The sequence below is a fragment of the Salvelinus alpinus genome, chromosome 18 (genome assembly GCF_045679555.1).
Source record: "Salvelinus alpinus chromosome 18, SLU_Salpinus.1, whole genome shotgun sequence".
Classification (NCBI taxonomy): Eukaryota; Metazoa; Chordata; class Actinopteri; order Salmoniformes; family Salmonidae; genus Salvelinus; species Salvelinus alpinus.
The window spans coordinates 23,083,858-23,110,559 of NC_092103.1; the positions used below are offsets into that span (position 1 = coordinate 23,083,858).

The 26,702-nt window shown below is 43.7% G+C and overlaps 1 protein-coding gene across 6 annotated transcripts in view; it reads right to left on the bottom strand.

Moving 5' to 3' along the window:
• The window catches only part of LOC139544024 (RIMS-binding protein 2-like), an 80,518-nt gene that overhangs the window by 33,549 nt on the left and 20,267 nt on the right, over positions 1 to 26,702 (bottom strand). The gene's annotated exons all lie outside the window — the stretch shown is intronic.

Consider the following 26,702-nt stretch of genomic DNA (forward strand, 5'->3'; position numbering starts at 1 on the left):
CCGTTATCTACAACAGCGGGTTCTCAATCCTGGTCCTGGAGACCCAACGGGGTGCAAATTATTGTTTTAGCTATAGCACTACACCGCTGACAAAAAAAAGCAGGCTTTGATGGTTTGTATCAGGTGTGTAGAGCTAGGGCAAAAACTAAAATGTGACCCTGGGACCAGGATTGAGAACCACTGATCTAGAAGGCAGAATACACAGCTGCACGTTGCCACCCTCTATTTAGTGAGGCCAACACCATTAACAGTGCCGCCTTGAGATCTCCAATGATCCAGGGGATTAAAACGTCTTGTCAATAGGGGGGCGCTGTTTTCACTTTGGAAAAAATCGTGCCCAAATTAAACTGCCTCGTACTCTATTCTAGATCGTACAATATGCATATTATTATTACTATTGGATAGACAACACTCTCAAGTTTCTAAAACTGTTTGAATTATATCTGTGAGTAAAACAGAACTCATTTTGCAGCAAACTTCCATACAGGAAGTGAAAAATCTGAAAACGATGCTCTGTTCCAGGGCCTGCCTATTCAATTGCCTAATATTTATCGATATGCATGCACTTCATACGCCTTCCACTAGATGTCAACAGGCAGTGGAAGGTGGAATGGGGTGTCTAGCTTGATCTGAGGCCGAACAAGAGCTTTTGGAGTGACAGGTCTGGAAATTTCTTTGTCTTCTCTGGCGCGCGAAGTACGTCGACATTGGCTTCTGAAAAGCGTTCGGTATAGATGGCGGATATCTTTCTATTCTCTGCCGTTTTGGCGGGCGCTGTCTCGCAATAACGCAAGCTGTTTGTTATGGTAAAGTTATTTTTAAAAATCTAACACGGCGGTTGCATTAAGAACCAGTGTATCTTTCATTTGCCATACAACAAGTATTTTTATGTAAAGTTTATGATGAGTTCTTTGGTCAGATTAGGTGAGTGTCCAAAATAGCTCCGGACATTCTGGTGAATCGATGCTACATATTCACAATGTATAACCACGGTTTGCAGCTCTAAATATGCACATTTTCGAACAAAACATAAGTGTATTGTATAACCTGATGTTATAAGACTGTAATCTGATGAAGTTGGTCAAGGTTAGTGATTAATTTTATATCTTTTGCTGGTTTTTGCGAATGCTATCTATGCGGTGAATAAATGCGTTTGTGTGTTTGGCTATCGTGGTAAGCTAATATAATGCTATATTGTGTTTTCGCTGTAAAACACTTAAAAAAATCGGAAATATTGGCTGGATTCACAAGATGTTTATCTTTCATTTGCTGTACACCATGTATTTTTCATAAATGTTTTATGATGAGTATTTAGGTATTTCACGTTGCTCTCTGTAATTATTCTGGCTGCTTTGGTGATATTTTTGATGGTAGCTGCAATGTAAAACTATGATTTATACCTCAAATATGCACATTTTCGAACAAAACATACATTTATTGTATAACATGTTATAAGACTGTCATCTGATGAAGTTGTTTCTTGGTTAGTGACTAATTATATCTATATTTGGTCGGTTTTGTGATAGCTACCTATGCGGTAGAAACATGGTGAAAATATGCGGTTGAGTCTTTGGCTATTGTGGTTAGCTAATAGAAATACATATTGTGTTTTCGCTGTAAAACATTTTAAAAATCAGAAATGATGGCTGGATTCACAAGATGTTTATCTTTCATTTGCTGTATTGGACTTGTGATTTCATGATATTTATATGCTATTATTTACTTGTGGCGCTATGCTAGGCTATGCTAGTCAGCTTTTACTGATGAGGATGCTCCCGGATCCGGGATGGGTGTTAAGTAAAGGTTAAACAGCATATGATAGTGTAGTCAACCTCATGTTGATGATCAACTCTGCTCAATGTGTGCATCCCAAATGGCTCTATGGCCCTAGTCAAAATTAGTGCACTACATTGGGAATGGGGTGCCATTTGTCACAAAGGAGTTGAGAGGCGGTCTTCCCTCTGCCAGATCTGGGGAGGATAATGCCAAATCTCACACAGTGAAAGAGGTGTGAAGTGACTCCTGCTTTAATACAATTATGTAACAGGCTTAAGTCCTGAACAGAGATTCAGCAAGAGAGAGGAGAGAGAGACAGAGAGAGAGAGAGAGGAAGAGACAGAGAGTGCCGTAAGGGTAGATGCCAGCTCTAGACCCAGGGTGGATGGAGGATTTGTGGGGAGGGTAAAGCCTCAGCAGGCTCCCTATCATCAAATTGTCTGCACATATGGAGAGACTCAATAAACAATAGACTGCCACTGTGAGTGTGTAAGCGTGTGTGTGCGCCGGAGTGTATGTGTAGATGTTAAGGTGCCGGCACAGAGCGGTGTGTATGGGGGGTGCATTCCTAATCTGATTGTGTAACACATTCTCCCCATCCCTTCCTCTCTCCCTACATTGTAATCAACTGTACTGTACCACCCACTGGCTGTGGAGACACCTCTCCTACGTGGCTAATCCTGATGTTAGTGCACTTCAGGTGCCAGATCCACTTTGTGCCTCAGCCCTGAGAGGAATGAACACAGCCTCTGTGTCAACACCACTGTTTGTCACACACAGACAGAATTGAGGGGGGAGAGACTAGAGAAGAGAGGGAGGGAGGGGAGAGTTATAGAAATATATATACAGTTGAAGTCGGAAGTTTACATAGTTTACATACACTTAGGTTGGAGTCATTAAAAAAACTTGTTTGGGATAGGGTCTAGTTTCCTGAATTTCCGCCTGCCTGACGTGCCCAAAGTAAACTGTCTGTTACTCAGGACCAGAAGCCAGGATATGCATATAATTGGTAGCATTGGATAGAAAACACTTTGAAGTTTCTAAAACTGTTAAACTAATGTCTGAGACTATAACAGAATTGATATGGCAGGCGAAAATCCGAAGAAAAACCAAACAGAATTTATTTATTTTTAGGTCCCAGGCTCTCTCTTCTTATGTAATTCCATCTCCCAGATTGCAATTCCAAAGGCTTCAACTAAATGTCAACAGTCTTTATTCAAATTTCAGGCTTGCTTTTTGAAAAATTTGGAGTTTTGGTTAGGAGAGCACCGGAACAATATCAGTCTTTCGTAGAGCGAGAGAGGGCGCGCGCTAACTAATTTAGCTTTCCAATTGAACATACTACTTTCTGTATGAAATATTATAGTTTATGTACATTTTAGAGTACCTGAGGATTATATAGAAACATTGTTTGACTTCTTTGGACGAAGTTTCGCTGTAGCTTTTTGGAACCTTTGTCTGCATGTTGAACGAGTCGATTATTGAAATCGATGGTGCCAGCTAAATTGACTTTTTGGATATAAAGAAGGATTTTATCTAACAAAACAACCATTCATGTTGTAGCTGGGACCCTTAGGATTGCAAACAGAGGAAGATCTTCAAAAGAAAGTGATTTATTTATTCGCTATTTGTGATTTTATGAAGCCTGTGCTGGTTGAAAAACTGTTGATTTGGGGCGCCGTCCTGAAACAATCGCATGGTATGCTTTCGCCGGAAAGCCTATTGTAAATCGGACAACGCAGTTAGGTTAACAAGAATTTAAGATTTTAAATTATATAAGATACTTGTATGTTCATGAATGTTTAATGTTACGATTATTTACTTGAATTGCGCTCCCTCCAATTTCAATGGAAGTTGTCGGCTGGTGTCCCGCTAGCCAGAAAATGATTTTATGGCTTTAGAAGCTTCTGATAGGCTAATTGACATTATTTGAGTCAATTGGAGGTGTACCTGTGGATGTATTTCAAGGCCTACCTTCAAACTCAGTGCCTCTTAGCTTGACATCATGGGAAAATCAAAAGAAATCAGCCAAGATTTTGTGGATCTCCACAAGTCTGGTTTATCCTTGGAGCAAATTCCAAATGCCTGAAGGTACCACGTTCATCCTTACAAACAATAGTACACAAGTATAAACACTAAGGGACCACGCAGCGGTCACACCGCTCAGGAAGGAGACGCGTTCTGTCTCCTAGAGATGAATGTACTTTGGTGCGAAAAGTGAAAATCAATCCCAGAACAACAGCAAAGGACCTTGTGAAGATGCTGGAGGAAACAGGTGCAAAAGTATCTATATCCACAGTAAAATGAGTCCTATATCGACATAATCTGAAAGGCCGCTCTGCAAGGAAGAAGCCACTGCTCCAAAACCGCCATGTAAAGGTTTGCAACTGCACATGGGTACAAAGATCACACTTTTTGGAGAAATGTCCTCTGGTCTGATGAAACAAAAATAGAACTGCTTGGCAATAATGACCATCGTTATGTTTGGAGGAAAAAGGGGGAGGATTGCAAACCAAAGAACACCCTCCCAACCATGAAGCACGGGGGTGGCAGCATCATGTTGTGAGGATGCTTTGCTGCAGGAGGGACTGGTGTACTTCACAAAATAGATGGCATCATGAGGTAGAAAAATTATGTGGATATATTGAAGTAACATCTTAAGACATCAGTCAGAAAGTTAAAGCTTGGTCGCAAATGGGTCTTCCAAATGGACAATGACCCCAAGCAGACTTCCAAAGTTGTGGCAAAATGGCTTAAGGACAGAAAAGTCAAGGTATTGAAGTGGCCATCACAAAGCCCTGACCTCAATCCAATAGAAAATGTGTTGCCAGAACTGAAAAAGCGTGTGCGAGCAAGGAGGCCTACAAACTTGACTCAGTTATACCAGCTCTGTCAGGAGGAATGGGCCAAAATTCACCCAACTTACTGTGGGAAGCTTGTGGAAGGCTACTCGAAACGTTTGACCCAAGTTAAACAATTTAAAGGCAATGCTACCAAATACTAATTGAGTGTATGTAAACTTCTGACCCACTGGGAATGTGATGAAAGAAATAAAAGCTGAAATAAATCATTCTCTCTACTATTATTCTGGCATTTCACATTCTTTAAAATAAAGTGGTGATCCTAACTGACCTAAGACAGGGAATTTGTACTAGGATTAAATGTCAGGAATTGTGAAAAACTGAGTTTAAATGTATTTGGCTAAGATGTATGTAAACTTCTGACTTCAATTGTATATATATATATATATATATATATATATATATATATATATATATATATATAGAGAGAGAGAGAGAGAGAGAGAGAGAGAGAGACAGAGGCACAGAGGCCTCCCTTCACATGGGCATGACTGGGTACACTGGCAGGCAGTGACATCTCCTCCTCCACCTGTGAGTCAACTATTCACACTGGTCCTGCTACCTATAAGACAACCCTCTATTCCTAGCCTCGTGAGGAGTTGGATTGCTTATTTAACCCTTTGAGGTGTACAGATTACATCCTGTTATTTATTGAACATTCTATGGATACTTCAAACTTGCTGTGAAATTCCAAAAATAGAACACTGACAAAATGCAGTAAAACTCACCCCACAAAGGGATAACAAATTAAGACACATATGGTTACAAAAATATGCAAGTGGAACTGAAAAGCATAGATTTCCAGTAAGGACCGGTGCTCAGCTGTAGAGATATACAACACTGAAATCCATATTTGCGTCCCAGCCTGCCTGGTCGAGGGTGGACAGACCAGGAGAGAGAGAGCCCTCAACACTTCCAGTGACTAATTGACACTGACAGCTCTGGCTGATTTCCTCCATCAAATCAAATCAAATCAAATCAAATTTTATTAGTCACATACACATGGTTAGCAGATGTTAATGCGAGTGTAGCGAAATGCTTGTGCTTCTAGTTCCGACAATGCAGTAATAACCAACAAGTAATCTAACCTAACAATTCCACAACTACTACCTTACACACACACACAAGTGTAAAGGGATAAAGAATATGTACATAAAGATATATGAATGAGTGGTGGTACAGAACGGCATGGCAGATGCAGTAGATGGTATAGAGTATGGTATATACATATGAGATGAGTACTGTAGGGTATGTAAACATAAAGTGGCATAGTTTAAAGTGGCTAGTGGTACATGTATTACATAAAGATGGCAAGATGCAGTAGATGATATAGAGTACAGTATATACATATGAGATGGGTAATGTAGGGTATGTAAACATTATATTAAGTGGCATTGTTTAAAGTGGCTAGTGGTACATTTTTACATAATTTCCATCAATTCCCATTTTTAAAGTGGCTGGAGTTGAGTCAGTATGTTGGCAGCGGCCGCTAAATGTTAGTGGTGGCTGTTTAACAGTCTGATGGCCTTGAGATAGAAGCTGTTTTTCAGTCTCTCGGTCCCTGCTTTGATGCACCTGTACTGACCTCGCCTTCTGGATGATTGCGGGGTGAACAGGCAGTGGCTTGGGTGGTTGTTGTCCTTGATGATCTTTATGGCCTTCCTGTGACATCGGGTGGTGTAGGTGTCCTGGAGGGCAGGTAGTTTGCCCCCGGTGATGCGTTCTGCAGACCTCACTACCCTCTGGAGAGCCTTACGGTTGTGGGCGGAGCAGTTGCCGTACCAGGCGGTGATACAGCCCGACAGGATGCTCTCGATTGTGCATCTGTAGAAGTTTGTGAGTGCTTTTGGTGACAAGCCGAATTTCTTCAGCCTCCTGAGGTTGAAGAGGCGCTGCTGCGCCTTCTTCACAACGCTGTCTGTGTGGGTGGACCAATTCAGTTTGTCCGTGATGTGTACACCGAGGAACTTAAAACTTTCCACCTTCTCCACTACTGACCCGTCGATGTGGATAGGGGGGTGCTCCCTCTGCTGTTTCCTGAAGTCCACAATCATCTCCTTTGTTTTGTTGACGTTGAGTGTGAGGTTATTTTCCTGACACCACACTCCGAGGGCCCTCACCTCCTCCCTGTAGGCCGTCTCGTCGTTGTTGGTAATCAAGCCTACCACTGTAGTGTCATCCGCAAACTTGATGATTGAGTTGGAGGCGTGCATGGCCACGCAGTCGTGGGTGAACAGGGAGTACAGGAGAGGGCTCAGAACGCACCCTTGTGGGGCCCTAGTGTTGAGGATCAGCGGGGTGGAGATGTTGTTACCTACCCTCACCACCTGGGGGCGGCCCGTCAGGAAGTCCAGGACCCAGTTGCACAGGGCGGGGTCGAGACCCAGGGTCTCGAGCTTGATGACGAGTTTGGAGGGTACTATGGTGTTGAATGCTGAGCTGTAATCGATGAACAGCATTCTCACATGGGTATTCCTCTTGTCCAGATGGGTTAGGGCAGTGTGCAGTGTGGTTGCGATTGCGTCGTCTGTGGACCTATTGGGTCGGTAAGCAAATTGGAGTGGGTCTAGGGTGTCCGGTAGGGTGGAGGTGATATGGTCCTTGACTAGTCTCTCAAAGCACTTCATGATGACGGAAGTGAGTGCTACGGGGCGGTAGTCGTTTAGCTCAGTTACCTTAGCTTTCTTGGGAACAGGAACAATGGTGGCCCTCTTGAAGCATGTGGGAACAGCAGACTGGGATAAGGATTGATTGAATATGTCCGTAAACACACCAGCCAGCTGGTCTGCGCATGCTCTGAGGACGCGGCTGGGAATGCCGTCTGGGCCTGCAGCCTTGCGAGGGTTAACACGTTTAAATGTTTTACTCACCTCGGCTGCAGTGAAGGAGAGCCCGCAGGTTTTGGTAGGGGGCCGTGTCAGTGGCACTGTATTGTCCTCAAAGCGGGCAAAAAAGTTGTTTAGCCTGTCTGGGAGCAAGACATCCTGGTCCGCGACGGGGCTGGTTTTCTTTTTGTAATCCGTGATTGACTGTAGACCCTGCCACATACCTCTTGTGTCTGAGCTGTTGAATTGCGACTCGATTTTGTCTCTGTACTGGGACTTAGCCTGTTTGATTGCCTTGCGGAGAGAATAGCTACACTGTTTGTATTCGGTCATGCTTCCGGTCACCTTGCCCTGGTTAAAAGCAGTGGTTCGCGCTTTCAGTTTCACGCGAATGCTGCCGTCAATCCACGGTTTCTGGTTTGGGAATGTTTTAATCGTTGCTGTGGGTACGACATCGTCAATGCACTTCCTAATGAACTCGCTCACCGAATCAGCATATTCGTCAATATTGTTGTTGGACGCGATGCGGAACATATTCCAATCCGCGTGATCGAAGCATCATCATCCCAACCTCTGTTCTCCCTCTCTCCCCCCACTCTCTCTCACGCTCTCTGTGCTTTTCACCAGGTGGTTGCTTTGACAGCTCTTCCCCTTACCTACAGCCACAGAATGCAGAGAGAGTATTGACAAATAAAACATTTAATTGTCCCTTCAGCCTTTCAGGGTAACATCACTGCTTTGACTAGGCATCCTTCTTTCAACGCCAAACCCACCACTGGTGTGCGTGGCCAAAGAGATATATTTTCATGTCATCCAACAAATGTAAGTATCTGGAGTTTGCTTAACGGTATTGGCACTTGGATTGGAACCAGTGCTATGGTCAGATAACATGAAAATAGTGCTCTTTGACCACACAGACCAGTGGGTGGGTTTGGTGTCGAAATAAGGATTCATACAGTGCATTCGGAAAGTTCCACATTTTGTTACGTTAGAGCCTTATTCTAAAATGTATTAAATAAATACAAGTCCTACAGTGTTTCTTCCTTTAGAAGTTTAAAGCTTATGCCGCGACCATTTGCGGTGGATGGTGGCAGATTGTTGTAAATTACATAATTCTGTCATTGCTGCACACTATCACAAGGAGGAGTTAGAACACTGATCTATCGGTAGTCTAAACTGTGGCACAAATTGACTATCTTTTCATAAATTAATGGATGTGTTTTTAGTCCGAGAGTTTCTCTTCTTTGGTACTAGAGTCCTGCATCAGGCAAAAAAAGAGTGGCGAGAGAATTCAATGGCCAATTCAAATTCAATGGCCAATTTTACACTTTACAATTTTACACACCGTGCCGATTTTCGAAAAATAGGCACGGTGGGCTTTTGGTTTCTCTCCCTCTAAAAACAGAAATAAGTAATTCTAAATAACATATTGGCTTTATTTACCACAGTGTGAAAGTGTGATAGCCCCTCTATATGAAGTGAGTTTCTGAAACACAGAGCCCTTCTTTGCTGATGTGAAGAAGAAATGGAATGAAACCAGCGAGTCCAGCGAGGATTTTGCAGCATAAAGCCAAGTGACTCACTCATTCGTGGCTTTAGATCTATCACGTTTCAGGAGAAGAACCAGATGCAGACAGTGTCGAAGTAACAAATGTGTATTACTAGAACAGAGGGCAGGCAAAACGATAGGTCTAGGGCAGGCAGAGGTCAGTAATCCATATCAGAGTCCATAAGGTACAGAACGACAGACAGTCTCGGGGTCAGGGCAGGCAGAGGTCAATAATCCAGGGTGGTGTAACAAGGTACAGAACGACAGGCAGGTTTAGGGTCAAGGCAGGCAGAATGGTCAAAACCAGGAAAACTAGAAAACAGTAACTAGAAAAAGACAGGAGCAAGGGGAAAACCACTGGTAGGCTTGACGAACAAAACAAACTGGCAACAGACAAACAGAGAACACAGGGAAAATACACTGGGGAAAATGGGGAAAATGGGCGACACCTAGAGGGGGGTGGAGACAAGCACAAAGACAGGTGAAACAGATCAGGGTGTGACAGGATCAAAATAAATAAGTACCAACTTTCTGATTGTCTTTAATAAAGAAATGTTTGGACTGTTTTGACTAAATTAATCTGCTCATATTGTTTGTGCCTGAATTATTTGTGACATTGTGGTCACAATGAAGAATGTAAATGAAGAAATTCTAATAAATCCTATTCATAATGAATAATAAGATGCATGTTGCAAGATTTTCATTTTTCACTATTTATTTTTCTTGTAAGAATTTATTAGAGATTTTTAGACAATACAAAACATACACATAGAAACAACAACTATATCACACCTGTCCAGAACAAACTGCTCACACCCATATCTCCAGCGCCTGCTCTCTGCCACATTGCCTCAAACTGCACCATTTTGTTTCTCTCCATCACCCACACGCACTTAAACATTTGGAAAATAATGCATTTAAAGGCTGACATTGGATTATTTTAATACTTCTGATAGCCATATATCTAACTCCACCCATAACTGTTTTACATTTTAACATTCCCAGAAGGCGAGGATTATTGTAACCTAATGAAAAATGAACCAGTAAATCTAGTTGAACCCTTATGTAATCTTAACATTCTGTATTCTCCCCAAGGTTAAAAAATGACCCACCTTCAAGCAGCTAAATAGAATTTTAAACCCCAAATCTATTTTGCATGAAGAAACAACCTGTCATTCATCAAACTTTGTAAAGATTTGGGTTTTCCCTCTTCACAATGCAGAAAGACTGCATTTAATCAGTGGACACCACTCGTTTTTATCACAACACACCTGTCATAATTGCTTTCTTTACTATTATTATTATTATTATTGCTGAAGGTACGACATCGGTGTAAACATAATTTTTTTAGCAAGAGATAGCACTTGTATAGCCTAAGAAAGTAGCTATCACGCCCTGACCTTAGAGAGACTTTTTATTCTCTATTTTGGTTAGGTCAGGGTGTGACTAGGGTGGGTAGTCTAGTTTTTTCTTTTCTATGTTGGCCTGGTATGGTTCCCAATCAGAGGCAGCTGTCTATCGTTGTCTCTGATTGGGGATCATATTTAGACAGCCTTTTCCCACCCGTTGTGTGTGGGATCTTGTTTTTGTATTGTTGCTTTTTAGCCCTACAAAGCTGAACGTTTCGTTTTGTAACTCTTTATTGTTTTGTTGCTGGTTCACATTAATACAAATTATGAACGCCTTCCATGCTGCACCTTGGTCCAATCCTTCAAACAACGATCATTACAGTAGCAGAAATATGCAGAAAGTAGTTTTGAATGCATTTTATTGAAGGGAAACAATATCAGTCTTGAACATTTTTGGCAACATAGTGATATATTCTTACATACTGTACAACGAGGAATTCCACTACAAAATACTAGTCTTCTCCCATTTTTTTTAACCATTGCCCACACCCACAAGGTCTATAAACAACAACAATAAATAAGAATAAAATAAGATAATAGATAGAAAACAAAAATCTGAAGAACAGAAATCAATCAACTCTAATTAGCACATGTAGGACAATATGCAAGTGTGTGTGCATGGACTTTGAAGATGTATTTCTCATATGTGAAACACATAGTATTTGATTTACAGTCCTTCTTTGGGGGGCAGAATTGGCATCACCTCCTCTTGCCTGCCCCAGCTGCAGCCTCAGGTGGATCAGGACAAGATTCAGCCCCCTGTACAGCTTTCACAAGCGCTGCAGAGGCTGCTGTGCGGGGCAGGCGTCCCTTCTTTGAATGTGTGGGGTTACAAGTGCCTTTCCCAGCTGCTTAGGGAACACCCTCCTCTTGTTCCGCTTATCAGGCATCCAGGTAGGGTTGATCTTGTTCCATATCACGAAGGCATTGTATGAGGACACATCAATGATGTTATGGAAGATGACCAGGGGCCAGCGGGCACTAATCCTCCTGCAGCTGTAAGTTCCAATCACCTTGTCCAGGTTGTCCACACCTCCTTTGTAGTGGTTGTAGGCCAGGATGATGGCTGGTTTCCTGTCCTCACTATCACTGGTCTCAGCCATTTTGTGCAGTGTGCTCAGGAGGATCACATTCGTAATCCTCTTTGGGAGGTAAGAAACTAGAGTGGTGGTGGGGGTGAAGGCAAACTTTGATGAGAAGGCCTCTCTCCCCCTTGTTGCGAGGAGTGCAGGGCGGGAGCTCAGGCTTGTTCTTTCTAACTCTGCCAACCATGGTGATCTTCCTCTTCAGGAGCTGCTGTTCATACGTTCATACGAGGTGAAGAAATTGTCACATGTGACATTGTGCCCCCTCAGTCTATCTGTCACATCAAGCACAAATCGCATCCCCTGGTTCTTCTCCGGGCCTCCACTGGTCGGCTTCCCTGTGTAGACTTGCATCTTCCAAGCGTAGCTGGATTGTGCATCACAGGCCACCCATATCTTGATGCCATACTTTGCTGGCTTGCTGGGCATATCATGTCGGAAAGGACAGCGACCTTTTGACAAAGAGATTACTATGTCACGTTCATTATAATAACTGGACCAAAGCGCAGCGTGATCTGGGTTCCACATGTTTTATTTACTAAGTGAAACTCACAGCAAAACAAAACAATAAATCTCAAACGAAACGTGAAGCTAACAATAGTTCTAACAGGCAACTATCTATAGTCAAAATCCCACAAAGCACAAAGGGAAAATTATTTTGGGGGGGGTTGTATCATTTGATTCACACAACATGCCTACCTCTTTGAAGATGCAAAATATATTTTATTGTGAAACAAACAAGAAATAAGACAAAAAAACAGAAAACTTTAGCATGCATAACTATTCACCCCCCCAAAGTCAAAACTTTGCAGAGCCACCTTTTGCAGAAATTACAGCTCCAAGTCTCTTGGGGTTTGTCTCTATAAGCTTGGCACATCTAGCCACTGGGATTTTTGCCCATTCTTCAAGGCAACACTGCTCCAGCTCCTTCAAGTTGGATGGGTTCCTGCTGGTGTACAGCAATCTATAAGTCATACCACAGATTCTCAATTGGATTGAGGTATGGGCTTTGACTAGGCCATTCCAAGACATTTAAATGTTTCCCCTTGAACCACTCAAGTGGTTAAACCACTCAACCACTTCAGCAGCATGCTTACGGTCATTGTCCTGCTGGAAGGTGAACCTTCATCCCAGTCTCAAATCTCTGGAAGACTGAAACAGGCTTCCCTCAAGAATTCCCCTGTAATTAGCACAATCCATCATTCCCTCCATTCTGAACAGTTTCCCTGTCCCTGCCGATGAAAAACATCCTACAGCATGATGCTGCCACCACCATGTTTTTTTCTTTTTTTCTTTAAGCAATAGCTTTTTCTGGCCACTCTTCGGTAAAGCTCAGCTCTGTGGAGTGTACAGCTTAAAGTGCTCCTATAGACAGATACTCCAATCTCCGCTGTGGAGCTTTGCAGCTCATTCAGGGTTATCTTTGGTCTCTTTGTTGCCTCTCTGATTAATGCCTTCCTTGCCTGGTCCGTGAGTTTTGGTGGGCGGCCCTCTCTTGGCAGGTTTGTTGTGGTGCCATATCAAATCAAATCAAATTTATTTATATAGCCCTTCGTACATCAGCTGATATCTCAAAGTGCTGTACAGAAACCCAGCCTAAAACCCCAAACAGCAAGCAATGCAGGTGTAGAAGCACGGTGGCTAGGAAAAACTCCCTAGAAAGGCCAAAACCTAGGAAGAAACCTAGAGAGGAACCAGGCTATGAGGGGTGGCCAGTCCTCTTCTGGCTGTGCCGGGTAGAGATTATAACAGAACATGGCCAAGATGTTCAAATGTTCATAAATGACCAGCATGGTCAAATAATAATAATCACAGTAGTTGTCGAGGGTGCAGCAAGTCAGCACCTCAGGAGTAAATGTCAGTTGGCTTTTCATATTCTTAAAAAAAAATTATAATGGATTTAATGGTGCTCCTTGGGATGTTCAAAGTTTCGGATAATTTTTATAACCCAACCCTGATCTGTACTTCTCCACAACTTCGTCCCTGACCTGTTTGGAGAGCTCCTTGGTCTTCATGGTGCCGCTTGCTTGGTGGTGCACCTTGCTTGTGTTGCAGACTCTGGGGACTTTCAGAACAGGCGTATATATACTGAGATCATGTGACAGATCATGTGACACTTAGATTGCACACAGGTGGACTTGTCGAGGGTGCAGCAAGTTGTCGAGGGTGCAGCAAGTCAGCACCTGAGGAGTAAATGTCAGTTGGCTTTTCATAGCCGATCATTAAGAGTATCTCTACCGCTCCTGCGGTCTCTAGAGAGTTGAAAACAGCAGGTCTGGGACAGGTAGCACGTCCTGTAAACAGGTCAGGGTTCCATAGCCGCACCCCTCATAGCCTGGTAGTTCAAAATGCCCAAGATCAAGCACACACAAAATAACCGTTTTCATCTTTCATTGACAAGCTATAAGTTAATTATTGATGACTAGAGCTGGAAACACATTAGATGGATTCCACGACATGTGGAACAATATCAGAAAAAAGAAAATGGGATTGATAGACCTAACAACTAGACATGGGGAAGATGTTTTAGTAAGTGCTGTCAGGTGTGGTCACGGGACGTTTCCAAGTCTCTGAGCCAGATAGCAATAGTTCGCATTACACATATAAGGTTCTAGGCCTTGCTTTGTCCCACCCAGGTCAACTGCATAACCCTGGAAAGCTTATCTCATTGGCTACAAGATTATAGTTGCCAATCCCCTGTGTAAAGGATGCCTACAGCGCGTAAGCAGGCAACATCATATTTTTGATGTGCAAAGATATAGTTGGTGGACATTCGATGTTGCCATTAAGTAATACATCATCAGATAACATTGGCAATAGGCTAGATTTGTTCCTACCAACGTAAAGATTAATTTCATACCCCCAGTGTAGCTATAGCTCAAACACAGACCACATCAAAGCTTACCTTGTAAGATGTTTGCTGTTTGTGAAAACGTTGTGTAAAATAAACCCTACTTTTGCAGATAGGGGCTACAGTTCTCATACCACACTGAATTGAATAAAACAAATCTAATAGGATAGCCTAATAGCTCGGTTAGGTGTGAAAAATGCCACCAACTTGCAATGTATTCGATGTTAAATTCCCTAAAGTTTTAAATGTCTAACTCCAAACCTCATGCAACCGCAAAATGTTGGATAAAGCATATACTGTACCGTATTTGTTCATCAACATCTTATGCTTTCATTAATAAAATAATGAAAAAAATACTTTCAAAATGTAGATGTTTATTTCAACTACTCTACATCTCAGCTACATTTAGATGCACTTACCCCCAGCACCACGACCACGGGTAAAACCTTGCTGAGATGATCAATGCATTTGTTGCGTTGTTGTATTGTCAGTTTCTAAAGCCAAAACATCTTGATGGCCTTCACCATTTAATCTTTGCTTGTAGGCTTGGCAGAGTTACACAATATCCCATAACGACAAAGATAAAACAGATTTAGACATTTTTGCAAATGTATTAAAAATAAAAAACCGAAATACCTTACTTACATAAGTATTCAGAACCTTTGCTATGACACTCGAAATTGAGAGCAGTTGCATCCTGTTTCCATTGATCATCCTTGTTTTTACAACTTGGTCAGTCCACCTGTGGTAAATTCAATTGATTGGACATGATTTGGAAAGGCACACACCTGTCAATATAAGGTCCCACAGTTGACAGTGCATGTCAGAGCAAAAACCAAGCCACGAGACAGAAGGAATTTTCCGTAGAGCTCCGAGACAGGGTTGTGTCGAGGCACAGATCTGGGAAAGGGTATCAAAAAATGTCTGCAGCGTTGAAGTTCCCCAAGAACACAGTGGCTTCCATCATTCTTAAATGGAAGAAGTTTAGAACCATTCTTCCTATAGCTGGCCGCCTGGCCAAACTGAGCATGCAGGGGAGAAGGGCCTTGGTCAGGGAGGTGACCAAGAACCTGATGGTCACTCTGACAGAGCTCCAGAGTTCCTCTGTGGAGATGGGAGAACCTTCAAGAAGGACAACCATCTCTGCAGCACTCCACCAATCAGGCATTTATGGTGGAATGGCCAGACGGAAGCCACTCCTCAGTAAAAAAGCACATGACAGCCCACTTGGAGTTTGCCAAAAAGCACACAAAGGACTCAGACCATGAGAAACAACATTCTCTGGTCTGATGAATCCAAGATTGAAATCTTTGGCTTGAATGCCAAGAGTCACGTCTGGAGGAAACCTGGCACCATCCCCACGGTGAAGCATGGTGGTGACAGCATCATACTGTGGGGATGTTTTTCAGCGGCAGGGACTGGGAGACTAGTCAGAATTAAGGGAAACGTGTACAGCGACGCTCCCCATCTAACCTGACAGAGCTTGAGAGGATCTGCAGAGAAGAATGGGAGAAACTCCCCAAACACAGGCGTGTCAATCTTGTAGCGTCATACCCAAGAAGACTTGAGGCTGTAATTTCTGCCAAACGTGCTTCATCAGTACTGAGTAAAGGGTTTGAATACTTTTGTAAATGTGATATTTCTGTTTTTTATATTTAATACATTTGCTAAAATTTCTAAAAACCTGTTTTCTGCTTTGTCATTATGTGGCATTGTGTGTAAATTGATGAGGGACAAAATGATTTAATCCATTTTAGAATACGGCTGTAACATAACAAAATGTGGAAAAAGTCAATGGGTCTGAATATTTTCAGAGTGCACAGTATGCAGAAAAGGATCCCATACCTACTGTCAAATATGGTGGTGGATCTTTGATGTTCTGGGGCTATTTTGCTTCCACTTTCCTGGGGCCCTTGTTAGTTAAGGTTAACGGCATCGTGAAATGTATCCAGTACAAGGACATTTTAGGCAATAACCTGGTTGCCTCTGCCAGGAGGCTGAAGCTTGGCCCCAAGCGTCAGATCTTCCAGCAAGACAAAAACCCCAGGTACCAGTGATGGGAAGTAGTGAACTTCATGTTGTTCAACTAGTCGTTGAATTACATTTGGCTGTAGCTTGGTGGTAGTTGAACTAAATGGAAATCTTGGTAGTGTTTTCAGTAGTTCATTACTTTGTGCCAATGTAGCGGTGTAGCTAACTACCGGAACTACCCTATACTTTTCTTTGCAAAAAGAACAGAATTTATGGGTAAAGTAGGCAAGATTTCCGTTCTTTTTCAGCATCAGACCTGCCCAATTCTCACTTCAAACTGTTTTTGTGTTTAATAAGCTAAATTACAGATTTTGTTAACATCTGACTCCAGAGTGAGCTGCTCTTGCAATTGGTAGTCTATGACATTTCAGATTTAGATCAAATAAATTTGACCACTTTCTTTTGGATAATAATTTAAAAAAATACTTTATCTGAGCAATTGTTCTGTACCTGACTGTATATGGGACTATCCAAATAAAATATAACCAGTCTCTCTTTGAAGTCCTTAGTCAATGTGTAAATCACAAGTAGAGAAGCACATCTATACATGTCCTGAGCACTGTCTCTCTCTCTCTCTTCCATCTCTCGCTCTCTCTCTCCTTGTTTTTGTGTTCTTTTCACCAGGTGGTTGCTATGACAGCATTTCCCCTTGCCTACAGCCACAGAATGCAGAGTATTATAATCCCTTCAGCCTCTCAGGGTAACATCCCTGCTTTGGCAGCTGCAATGATGATGTCATCATCCTATGCTTGGTGTGTGATGCTGTGCACCTGTCAGAACAATGTATGGATAAGTTCAGTCTTCTGACATGGCATCATTCCTGTGCCATGCTAATGTTACCTGATATTAACGACAATGACTAGGCATCCAATCATTCCATACAATGACAAAAACAAAGCATACTGAATATCTCCTAGGCCTATACATGCCAGTCTACCAATCCCATCTTATTTCGTCACTAGCGATGTCTTGGTGAGGGTGTAGTGTAAATGTATTCAGCATTGTTGGGTTATCTATAACTAAACAGCTATTTTCCTAAATGTCTTAGACATGCACTAAGGAGTGTCTGTGTGTGTGTTTCTTCAGACTAAATCAATTTATCTGGAGCCCGTGGCTTCCCGCTGGTCCCTTTAACGTCCGGGGGGATATCCTACGTTAATGAGACGTCATGTGGGAGCAGCTTTGTTCCTGGGAACAGTAGGGACAGACTGGATGCCTCTATTAAGGGGTCTCTATACTGTATCTGACGGGATTACTGGCAGGCAGGCCACACTGAGATACACCGCTGCAGTGGTGGAGCTATACCATAGCACTACATTATATCATCAGGGGCATCAGAGTCCATGTAAAACAAATGTCGAAGATATCCTTATAGAGAGCCTTGCAGTATTCACTGAAGCATGTTAAACGTGTCAATACGTTCAGTTTAGATTCAATATCAACACCAGTCTAGCACACAACTTAGAATGAAGCAATGTATTGGGCATGCACTTTAAGTCATACGCTAGGGTGGATGTTGGAACATAGCCCATCTTTTGTAACTCTGACCCCCATTCCCTCTAGCCACACTACCACTTTGTGCTAGTCCTGTGTGATGTAGGTGATGTAGGACAGCGAAAGGGCAAAGGGAACGTGACATGGCCCATAACCTAAATTTAAAGATCAGCTGTCTCTTCAGCACCATCTGAGGTCTGGAAGAGTCAGGACCTTGACAGCGGCAGCTGAGCACTCCCAGCCAGCTCCCAGCAACAGAGATGGAGGCCATGTGCCTTCAGTCGTACTATGATAGGGCTTTTTGCTGATTCTATTTAACAATGTTCCTCTCACCTCTCTCCGTTTGTGCTCTACAGGTAGCTCATTCATAAAACACAAGTGAGTGGGGCTAATACAGTGTTTGTGTGTTTGTGTGTGCTTGCGAGCATGCGTGACTGCGTGCCATGAGTGTATGAACTCTGTGTTTGTAAGTGTGTGTGTATGTGGGTGGATGCAGGGCTGTGGGGCATCTCTAAAACAGTGCCGGGTTGAAAAAAGGACTCTGCTGCCAGGACACAGCTGGCTCAGTGCATAACCAGCAGCTTTAGGGAGGGGCTGCCCCTAAGCTCTGGTCCAGGGACAGTCTCTACAACCGTAGTCTTAACCCTTAAGGATTTAAACAATAAGACCCGGTCTTGTGGTGAAGGATAATTTCTATCTCAACCAACATCAGCCATGAAATCTCTATCGATACATCCCCGAATGGCATCCTATTCCCTACATAGTTCACTACTTTTGACCAAGGCCCATGGTCAAAAGTAACACAGTATAAAGAGAATGGGTGTCAGGTGGGACACAACCTCTATGCTACAGCAGTCTTTTGCCTCTGAAATGTCTAGGGTGTGTGCTGTGTATTCATCTCTAGCTCCTGTACTGTGTGAGGTGTGTGAGAGAAGAAAACAAATGTATTAATGGACCTTTGATATAAATAAAAAAGACATGCTACGCATCATTGTCATCTTTGCTATTTGACCAAATGACAAAATCAGCCTGAGCCTCTAAATCACCAACATAACACAGGCCAGACTTTAGAGTTTCTGCTTGTCCTGTTGCACTGGCCAACAGGCTGGTTTGATGGGGTAAAGTGATCATGCCCAGCTCCTGAATTGTTCATATATTTTACTGGATATGTATGAGCGGAGAAACAACATATAAAAAGGGGTGGCCAGAGAGACTGCTTTCAGGGAACACATTCTCAGAGAGGTTTGTGGTGTTAGTTTTGTTTTACGCCCAATTACAAGTTAACAACTCCTCCTAGCCTCTATATATATGAGGCGGTGAGAGGATCAGACACATGTAAGAAACATAGTTTGGGGATTGGGATGGTACTGCGTGCGGTGTGTCTATATATTCCTGCAGATTGCCAGCCTCTCAACCAGACAGTCTAAGGAACAAACCATGCGTGTAAGGTTGTTACTCCTGAGCTGGCTGCTTGTGGGAGGCACAGAGAAAGACCCCCATCACCTGCATCCACAAAGCAGGACAAGTCTCAGCCAGGCTTTCACTAAGGAGACAGGGCAGAGCACTGCCAAGAGAAAGGCCAGCCCTAGTCAAGAAGGAATAACTTCTCCACTGTATAATACACCTCCTCCACATCCTCCTCTCCCTCTACCGCACATAACCTCCCTACCTAGGTTGTGTTGTGTGTGTATTTTTGTGTGTATAATGGAAGGGATCCAGCTGGGGCCAGGGTGAAATGCGTTGGCCCCTCGAGAACAAACGGGCCCCGGGGCTGTGAGTGAAGTGGGCTGTTCCACTCTGGCAAAGAGGGGTCACGGGAGAGCAGAGCACGCATCAGATGACGTGACTAAAAGAGCTTCCAGTCAAACAGATGACATATCACATTTGACATCACTGGGACCTATTGTTCCTATTCGTCACACTGGAGAATATCAAAAGGAAAAAATACAAATAAATCCCCCCAAGGTTTTTATATCACTTAGGTGGATAAGAGCTTTAAGGTGACTAAGAATCCCCATGGCAGGGACTTACACATGTCTGACTAGGACTCCCCCCCCACAACACAACACACACTATCCAAATCTCTAGCAAAACATATGACTGAAGAACAGCTAAATAATTCAAGGTGACCCAATTGCACAGTTAAAATGCATGCTGGAAATACACTGAACGGCCCAGCCTCAACCTTCATCGCTGCCACGTTGCTTAGCCCACTGTTTCCATGGTGATGTTACTGTAATGCACATAAAAGATGATCCCACTAGGTCCTGTAGGCCTATATGTTTGACTCTACAGTACAGTCAGTTGGGCTTGTGGACCCTCCTCCTCTAGAGAGCCTGGCTCGGTGGCACATGTGACTGGATCAGTACTATGTAGAAATGGCTGTCATGTTGGCTGTGTTTGAACAGGACCATAAACAGTCTCCCTGCTGTCCCCATGGCCTGCTCCCCTCAGCCTCAGGGTTTAGTCCTGCTGTCCCCATGGCCTGCTCCCCCCAGCCTCAGGGTTTAGTCCTGCTGTCCCCATGGCCTGGTCCCCTCAGCCTCAGGGTTTAGTCCTGCTGTCCCCATGGCCTGCTCCCCTCAGCCTCAGGGTTTAGTCCTGCTGTCCCCATGGCCTGCTCCCCTCAGCCTCAGGGTTTAGTCCTGCTGTCCCCATGGCCTGGTCCCCTCAGCCTCAGGGTTTAGTCCTGCTGTCCCCATGGCCTGCTCCCCTCAGCCTCAGGGTTTAGTCCTGCTGTCCCCATGGCCTGCTCCCCTCAGCCTCAGGGTTTAGTCCTGCTGTCCCCATGGCCTGCTCCCCTCAGCCTCAGGGTTTAGTCCTGCTGTAGCTCAGTCCTCCACGACTAATGATTCATGAGAGATAAGGGTGAGTGAGAGGATGGATGAGGGGAAGAGAGGGGGAGATGGATAGATACTGGAAAGACAGCAGGTAAAACATCAAATAAAAAGCCAAGGCTCAAGTTAAAGCAACCAAAAGACTACAAATGATCAAAAAACTACAAACAAACCTAGACTAAGAAGCTACTGTAGCATTCTACTGTAAAATGCAACTGCTCAATTCCTGTAGTACTACTACCATGCATGGGGCTGAAACGCTCCCCACTCTCTTCAGCCTCACTGGCTTAATGACACTAACGCTTCTGGTGCGTTTGCGACCAGTCAATGCGGCACACACACACATGCTCACACACATATGTGAGGTGGGGTACGGGGTCTGTGGCGTTGCTATAGAAACCCTCTATTCCAGGTAAAATATCGGCGGAGAAAGCAAATAGCCGCAACTAACCTCATTTGCACCATATTACACTCTCAATGTTATCAAATCCCAGGGGGTCAGATGTGTATTCTAAACCAACAGAACAGTAGTGTAAGCAAAGGCTCCTTACTTAATCTGTTATTCAAACAGGCAGGCAGAATTAAATTAGCAAATTAATCCATCAAAGACGCACAGTCTACATGGGAACATTGAGTCACCTGGTCTGACCCACCTGCAAACACTGATACAGATACATAGTACAGGGTCTGAGGGAAGAGACGGGCTGTTTTCCTGTGCTTACACCTCACTTACACACTGTACTGTACTATGGCCACACACTGCACGTGTGCGCACACAAAAACACATGTACATGCTGTGCTGACAAGCAAATGCATCATGGATGGGATTCAGTGTGTGTGTGTGTGTGTGTGTGTGTATGTATGTGACTCTGTATGTGTGTGTGTTTGCACATGTAAGTGAATGCAAACATGCATGTTTTGTGCGCATGTATGTGACTACTCTGAGCCCTCCCCCTGGCTCTGTGTCCTCAGGAACATTGAGATTAGTTAAGGCTGTCTTATTCCATCGCTAATCTCAAGACAAGAGGAGGAAAATCAGCCAGACGGGGATTCAAAATAGAAGTTTGGTACCCCCTCCCCACTCCTCTCTCCCTCCATCCCTCCTGTCTCCCCTCTCATCCCCTGGCATCCGGCTGAGCTCAGCTGGTACTGGCTGCCAGTCTGCGCAGAGAATAGAGGGAGGAGGAAGAGAGGGAGTAAGCACATAATGAGGAAGAGGAGGCGGGGGGTGCCCATGAGCCACTCCTGTCACTGCTGCAGCTTCTTCTGTTGTTTGAGGTTTCACACCCACAGAATGAGAAAGAGAGAGAGAGAGAGAGAGAGAGAGAGAGAGAGAGAGAGAGAGAGAGAGAGAGAGAGAGAGAGAGAGAGAGAGAGAGAGAGAGAGAGAGAGAGAGAGAGAGAGAGAGAGAGAGAGAGAGAGAGAGAGAGAGAGAGAGAGAGAGAGAGAGAGAGAGAGAGAGAGAGAGAGAGAGAGAGAGAGAGAGAGAGAGAGAGAAGCATGCCTGTCGAAATACTGCAGAGTGGGAGTTTAGGCTGTATACCTCTCCCTCCCTCCTTTCCCATCTACACTCTTGTCTTCCCTTGCTCCCTTTCACACACCCACACAAACCACAGGGTACACTCAGGCCTGAAGACACACACAGTTGCACACGCATTCTTTATCAATATAATTGTAACTAGAGTATAAATATCAGTGGATCTAAGTGATTTAGTTTCAGCTTTGTTTCTAGAACCGACCTTCACCATGAGAGGAGAGCAGTAGTCGAGACCCATATCAATACAGCTATGATGTAGTAAGTGGAGCTAGGCCGTTTCCAAAAAGCCTCCTCCCTATCACCAAAAATAGACTTACACAGGGCTGCACAGATTTCTTCTTCCTCTACAAAGAATTCAATCAGTCTATGTTGTAGAAGAGGAATATACACCCTGTAGCTACATCTATGACACAGTACTGGGATCAAAGAGCACATTTCTGCTGGATGGAGATTCCCATCGTCTCCAACACATCGGCCAGGAAAAGGGAGAGGTTCATGTCACACAACCAACCACCAAAATCAGGAAAAGACACCATTGTCTCTATAGTACTTTCTTATTTGCATTTCCCCCACCCAATCTCCCCTCCCCTCCTTGCTTATCTACCTCACTTGCTTTGGCAATGTTAACGTATGTTTCCCATGCCAACAAAGACCCTTGAATTGAATTGAATTGAGTGTAGGTGACATCAGGCCTAAGTGACCACACAGACCACACAGCTATGAGAAACGGGTGGCAGCGTACAGTGAGGCAGAGCTAACAATGCTGGAGTGCCCAGCGTCCCTGATGTACTATTGCACTCCATCTCCCAGCTCTCCTCCGGCATAGTACATGGGAGAAGCTTCCCTCAGCCAGCCACAGAGCTGCATGTGCCACACTAAAACCACAATGCAGCCTACACACATGGCTGCCATACAGACATAGCCACACACACATGTGCCAAACACAGGCAAGACACCCAAGGGATAGAGAGAGGGAGGAAAGGAGATGAGAAGATGAGAAGAGAGAGAAAGATAGATACTATGCAGTTGTTGGGGGAGGCCAAGTGGTGATAAGGAGCAGTATTTACCGTGTCTGCTGGCTAGCTACAGTAGCATTGTAGCTCTGTGACTGAGATGTTGCTAGTGTTCCTTCCTTCCTATTATCTTGGGTGGCTAAATGTCAGGCGGCTGCAGCAGCAGCAGCGCCTAGGCCTGCGTCTCTCCCTCCCTTCCTCCCCTTCTCTCATTCCTCCACCCCCTGACTCTCTGTCCCTCTTTTCCTCCTGTCTTTCTATCTCTCTGCCTCCTGACTATCTCTCTCTTCTCTCTGTCTCTCTCTCTCTCTGCCTCCTCTCTCTCTCAGGTTCTCTGGTTGTGCAGCTAGCTCCAGAATCCCCTTTGCTGAATTAATCTCCTACTAGCAGCAGTAGAGTTCCAGAGGGCTGTACTGCAACATCGGGAGTAGTCCTACGAGGAGGAAGCTGCCCTGCTTGCCTGTCTGCTGGGGGCTGGGCTTCCAGTGGGCTGCCTGACTGACTGCCTCACTACCTGACTGACTGTCTGAAAGCTGGAGATAGTTGCTGAGGGGTTTGTCTGAGGGTGGATTGACCCCTCCTCCGATCCCTTCCTCCCCTCCTCCTCCTCTAGCTGTGGAGTAGCATTGTGTATGGGGTGGGGCTAATTGGGCAGTGCTTGACTGATGCTGCTCTCTCTGTCACACACACAAGCAAACACACAATGCTAACTGCTAGAATGCTAAAAGTGTATGCTGTCGGTGACTGCAGAATGGGTGGAACCTGTTTGATTGTAGTCACATACTGTAGTTCTCTGTCTGTCGCTGGGGTCTGTATGTATGCAGATTACGTTCCTCTGCATACACTGTGTGTGTGTGTGTGTGTGTGTGTGTGTGTGTGTGTGTGTGTGTGTGTGTGTGTGTGTGTGTGTGTGTGTGTGTGTGTGTGTGTGTGTGTGTGTGTGTGTGTTCGTGCAAGACAAACAACTTTTTTTGAAATGTGAAAAATGCTGATCACACACACCTGAGCATTGAGCAAGATCCTGAGGTGCAAAGGAGGAGAACGATGGAACGAGAGGAAGAAAATAAGAAAGAATATGAAGTCATAAGAGAGTATGACATAAGAATCAATTGCGCATGATGCGCAGTGCACACCCGAACCTAAAACATGCTGGATCGGTTGAATAATCTGCTGTGTGTTTTGATGCTTGCTGATGGCAAATTGAATTAGTAATCTTCTCAGTTTTAACACAAATTGAATCGGAGCAAATATACACACACACACACACACACACACACACACACACACACACACACACACACACACACACACACACACACACACACACACACACACACACACACACACACACACACACACACACACACACACACACACACACACACACACCTTCTTCTTCCTCTCATAATTCTATGCCTTAATCAGTGTGCGTGTGTGCCCAGTGGTGTTGGGTCCAAAACGACTTAATCTGGTTAGTCAGGTTTGAAATAATCCAGGAAGGCCCTACATTTCAATGGTGTCATATTTTTTGCACATATTGCTCCTTGCTTTAGATCTGGCTTATAAGATTCATATGGCTGAGATTCTATAGAAAATAGACAAGAAATTTGTATTGCTGAATTTGACTGAAAGAACAGGTGGTATTACTGAAATGGGTCTGCTTTTCCAGCTCTCTCACTTCGAGGGTTCATTTCAGTCATTAATAGCTCGAGGACAGGAACAGGCAGTTCCCAAGGCAACGTAACTAAAAACACTTCCTAAGTTGTGTTGATTTTGTGGGCCATGTAACACAGCTATTTGGACAAGCAGTAGTAAAGGCTTTCTAAATTCAGATAGCCCCTTCCTTTGGCTAGCCGTGGCCTTTGAACCCTCTATGGACGTCATCATCCATGTGGGTATACTGACTAGTCACCCTTGCATTGCTACTGGGCAAAATCTGTGACTTCTTGTTTTGAGAACGTTATTTCGCTCTCATTGACTTAGACACTGAGTAATGTATACAGTGTTGCATAGGCCCACAGTATTTGACCCTTTCACTTCTCAATAACAACAAGACTCCACAACAAGAAAATGACAGTATATCAGTTTGGAAATGAGAAATCTACAGTTTTCCAGACCATTCTGCTTCTTAATGATAAACATCTCTCAGCACGTGCATTGTCTTTTGATTTATTTAAAACTCAACAGAGAATGATTATTTGACTATCATAAGAAATACACTGAAAAGCATAACGACCCCCACCCCACCCCATGACTATCATAAGTAATACACTGAAAAGCATAACGACCCCCCCCACCCAACCCCATGACTATCATAAGTAATACACTGAAAAGCATAACGACCCCCCCCACCCCACCCTCCATTTTCTCTGCTTTATCAAGCTAGGGATATTTACCACAGCTTTGCTAACAAGCCAGGGTTTTTTCTAGATCAAAAAGGGCTTAGGTGGTGGGCATGGCAGAGGGTGTGGCGATGTGTGTGGTTGGCCTGTCGGCGTGGCTAAATTTTAGAGAACAATGTAGATGCCTCTATCTTAGTGGTGTAGAGAAATGTTTGCATTTTAAAGCCAATTCCCTGCACATTTCTCTATGTAGCAGAAATACATTTGAACAGTTTTAAAGCTAATTTCCTGCTATTCTACACATTTTGCCATGGAGATGAGAACACGTTTCAGTTTGAAAGCTAATTTCCTATAATTCTTAGCATTTTGCCATGGCTAGTACTGTTCTTTTGCTCAAACATAATAATAACATAATTACTGCTAAAATTGTTTTGGGAATTTTCTGTTCTCCCTGGCTTTATTTTGGTGATTGTTAGTTCCGAAAGATTATATTAATTTAAAATATATCGGTCAAATATCTACATACTTTTTGTACATACTATATATCTGGTTTTAGTAATTTAAGTTTGCACTGAAAGCATTTTTCCATACCCAAAGTTTTGGAGGAAAACTAAACGATCTTGTCCAAATCAGTTACATTATTAAAAGCTGTCTTCATTCAAAAAGCCTACAACCTACTTAAATATGTGGATTAAACTATTTTACAAATGGAAGATAAAACACTTATATGGAAAAGACAGGCTTTACAGTGGAAACCCGGGAAAAGCTATTGGACAGGTGCAGGTGAATTGGGACAAAATTTTTATCAGATATAAATCAATTATTTCAAAATAGTATTAATTTTAGGAGCACGCACATGTGCACGCACGCACAAACACCCACATACACACAAACACACACAGGTAGGTAGGTACAGTAAGTAGGTGGTTATATATTTCAACTGACCTTTCAATTACTTAGCCTATGTGCCAGCAATGAGCCTTCTGCTCTGCCTCTGATTTGATTATGGGCTGGCTCAGTCCGTTCAGATCTGGATCAAGTCCGCTTTGATTAATGCCAACACAAACCATGCATCCAGCTGAACTCAGTGC